The sequence below is a fragment of the Sinocyclocheilus rhinocerous genome, unplaced genomic scaffold (genome assembly GCF_001515625.1).
Source record: "Sinocyclocheilus rhinocerous isolate Xijiao unplaced genomic scaffold, SAMN03320098_v1.1 scaffold1521, whole genome shotgun sequence".
NCBI classification, from domain to species: Eukaryota; Metazoa; Chordata; class Actinopteri; order Cypriniformes; family Cyprinidae; genus Sinocyclocheilus; species Sinocyclocheilus rhinocerous.
Genome location: NW_015635051.1, coordinates 43,371 through 47,820, shown reverse-complemented (window position 1 = coordinate 47,820; position 4,450 = coordinate 43,371).

Sequence of the window (4,450 nt, the reverse complement as noted above, 5' to 3'; positions counted from 1 at the left end):
ACCAGCAAAGGACCAGCATAAACCAGCAAAGGACCAGCTCAAACCAGCATCCCAGCTTCAAAACATACCTAACCAGCATATGCTGGTTTTTTCAACAGGAATAGCCTACTACAACACTTATTCACACGCAATCGCTCTCTCTCTCTCTCTCAAAAAAACCCCCAACTAATCTTACAGTTCTACTTCATCTGTATCCGATTTCAAATGAGCAGAAATCTATAAGAAATGCATCGATCCGTAGGTAAAATAACTGACGTTATTACAAGCTATTTAACGTACTGTTATTTTCATCCCAAACAAAATTTGCACTGAAAAGCAGCAATTATACCAAAAAAAGCAGCAATTATACCTTTTAATGGTGACAAACCATGTTATTAGCTTGTCATGTGGTAAGAAAAAAGTGTGCACACAAGTGTTTCAATAAGCCACTTTGAAACTCTCCTGTTATTTTATTTTCTAATATACGTTATGAACAGAAATGTGATATTTCAAATAAACTGAAATACTTTAGACATGGAGCGAAGGCGGAGCGGTGTTTCTGATATCAGTGAGCGAGGAGTGGAGCGGGGTGATTATTAAATGCTCGGAGCGCGGAGGGGAAATTGTTGATAAAGGCGCCGTGTCACATGATTAATCAACTGTGCGTTAACATGGTTACTGTTTCCGCTCAAACGAACAAATAAGAGAGGAAGTGAAGGTAGCACTTTGATGTGTCAGATAGTCATTCATACACTTTTGAAGAACCTACACACATAAGGCCAAAATAGCTGCGAGCAACAACAGGAGCAAACTGTTATAGACAGACAGCATGTAAACTGAAGTGGAAAGTTCATACATACAAAACCACAGCGGCTTCAATAGACACAAAACCCTGTGTGGAAAAAACTGCGCTGTTTCCAAACCACAAATCAAATCATATGGTATTATGTATGTATTTTTGTCTGCGTGTGTGTTTATGTGAAGAGTATCACTCACAACTAGAGGACTATGTACATCCAGATGAGCTGATGAAAATGTGTTCTAAGAATGTTTCGCTTGTATCATTTTGCAAACGTTACATTTGAATCATTCTCTGGACATTTATTTTAAAAACAAAATAACTTCAAACATTCTATTACCGTTACGGGAGAAACATTTGTTCATAACTTTGAGAGAAAGTTCTGAGAACGTTCTCTGTTAGCCGGGAAAGTGTCACGTATGCAGAGATGCTGAACACACTCATGTGAGAGAAACAGAAGCGAAACACAGACGCTGGTCTATTTAAGAGCTGCATGTTTCAGGTTCACATCAGAATGGCACAAGCACATTTAGTTCACCAATAATAGAAGAGTCTGAGTGAATGCAAATTTCACTTTAATTCCGCCATTACCTGTAATTAGGTTGGATGTTGTTCTTCTGTGTTTTCTGCCTAAAAAGGCTTTGTAGTGGAAGTGAAGAATGTTTTGTTGAGGTTTTTAGATTTTGACTCAATATGGAAGAATCCTTTTATAAATATGATTTTTTTATTTTATTTATGCAAGTGGAGTGCAGACGGGCAGAAAACTTGCTCTGTTTGTGGTGTTGATCGGTTCTGTCAATCAGATTATGTGATGTGTGATGCCAGTTTCTCTAAAGTTCTTCAGAAAGAACAACAAAATTAGACACTTGTTGTCTTGGCTGTTTATACCGACATCGTTAAGAACTTTAAACCTCATCAGCACAAAACAGACCCATGATTCTCTGGTTGAAAAAATAAACAGTGTAAGTGAAGTCAGTGAAGAGAAAAGACCCTGCACCTTATGAAACTGAAATTATGCCTTTCTTCCAGGTTTTTCCCATGATGAGTGCACTGTCAAACCAAGCCAGCAAAAATATGTTCTAAGAATGTTTTACTAGTGTAGCTATTAAGTTATAAAGACGTTACTGCTGAATGTTCTCTGAACAAATAGTAACAAAAACAATGTAACATCCAACTAATGCATTTCAGAAAAACATGCATGTAATGCTTCAATAACGTATTTGTGTTAACATTTTTAGAACGTTAGTAAATTTGAACGAACATTCTATGAATTTTACTGGAAGAAGGTCTGTTCACAGCTTTCAGAGGACGTTTTGGGAATGTTTCCTGTTAGCTGGGAATCTCCTCATAATATAGTGAGGTTTGTGAAGATATTTGACGTGTTGTTGTTAGTTGAAAAGGCTCATAAATGGTTCAGATGATGTTTGTAAGTCTAATAATGGGTTGGTTTAGGGCTCAAAGCTCAAGTTAGGCGATAGAAAAAACCAGTCACCTGATAGAAAAACAATGATATAGTGTCATATAAGCAACATGAATGTTCAGATGTGCTCATATTCTCACTTTGACTTGTCAGTCACATCGGAAGTAAATACGAAATATCCTGCATCTCAGGATGTTACATTATCAGAGCATTATTTTTGCACTTATTCAAGTCTATCAGACCTCAGTAAGCCTGACGATTGAAAGACAACAGACGAGAAGAAAGAGTCAACTAGAATGGAATTTGATGGAATTTCATACATCAAAAACGAAAGTGTAAATAAACAGGAATCTCACAGCAGTTACGATGTTTCCTAACACACAGCTGAAGTGGACACTTCTTCTTTTGGGTGAGTAGATGCTTCACAGTTTTCATATGCGTGTGTGGTGAATCTCGATATAAATACTGTTCGGTTTCTGGCACAAACCGATCGTTTCGTATGTACTGCACGCAAAAACAAATCCAGCACGAGTAGTGTAGTCCGATTCGCTAAGAAATGACTCTTATGAGTCGGTTCTTTTTAGTGAATCACTCGTCCATACAGCCTTATATAGAATCCTATTTGATGGGACTAACATTTGTAGTGCTGTGCGAAAACTTATAGGACTTTATTGAGTGCACTCATTCCATCCCACAATGCACTGCAACCGATGCAAGCTGCTTCTCAAAATGAACTTTCATAATACACTTGGCAGAGCTCAGTGCTGATTCATTTTCGATGTCTTCTGTGAACTGGAATGTGTGCAGATGATGGTGGGTGAAGCGAAGGATAAACTTTCAGGGTTCCTTCCAAGGATCTTCTAAATATAGTTCATTCGTGCCGCCCACTTATCAGCGGCATTGGTTCTGGAAGTATTTTTTTCCCTTCCCTTCATAGTCTCAACAACTAGGGAATACCCATAATGCACTTCGCGGTTCCTGCAGAATGAATTGTAATTAATACTTACATACACAAAGACAGATAATTATACAGGTCTTGTTGTGTTTGTCTTCATAAGGTCTGTTCCTGTGGTCTGGTGAATCTCTCAGATGTAACTTTGGATTTGAAAGAAGAAACAACAGCTGTGTTGGTAATGAAACAGGACAGTGTTGGGGTATGAGTCAGGATTATGGGATAAACGAGTCCACTACTATTATGATTTACAGTTTTTTACGATTGCTTACACACTAAAATTAAACTTTTCCAACAGTTAGCAAAACCTTACACTCAAGGAGCAAAACACAAGGCTAGATTTGCACAACTGTAAGCACATTGTCAGCTTCACACTATTTGCAAAACATTACACACAGTGATTTGCAAAACACTAAACACACTTGTATACATCAGACACAGAAGTATATCATGATGTCACTTCCTTGCAATTCCAAAGCACTGACTGTCAAATTACCACACCTATGAGCCAATCTGTTAAACACAGCCATCAGGTGCACAAACACATGATTGCTAAATTGTAGACACACCAATCAGGTTTAAGCACTATAAAAATGCAGCAGGTAGGTTCACCTGCCTTCAACCAAAATGGAAGGAGTCAGAAGAAGAGTGAGGGTGAGAGGAGGAGTACACAGAGGAGGAGAAGGAGAAGGAGGTAGAGGAAGAGGCATAGGCCGAGGAAGAGGCAGAGGCAGAGGAAGACCTGAAGCAGGAGGAGAACGTGCACAAAGAAGAAGAGGACCAAACTTATCAAATGACATTCGTGCAACACTAGTGGACCATGTTGTGAACCACGGATTGACGCTGAGGGAGGCTGGACTGAGAGTTCAGCCAAATCTTAGCAGATATACAGTGGCATCCGTCATAAGGACTTTTCGACAGGAAAACAGGTAAAAGAAGATCTGTCTACAGTTACAGTAATCAGCCGCTTATTGTATGCACCATATCAGCACTTGTGATACCCCTTCCTGTGACATTGTACAGTAAGTTACATGTATTATTCTCTACATAGGATTGAGGGTCGGTGTGTTAATTGTGTGTAGTGTTTTGACAAACCGGGCCCTGTTTTCAAAATTGTGCTTAAGCAATCGTAAAAAACTGTAGTATGATTGTAATATGCTTAGTAATGGTATTCTGAGCCAGAATCAAAATTAATATTGGAAAATCACTTGATCTATGATGGGATCATCTCACTACTTTATGTGTGAACCTGTGGTTGTGTCTAAATGAAACACTCATCTGTATTTATGTGTGTGTGTGG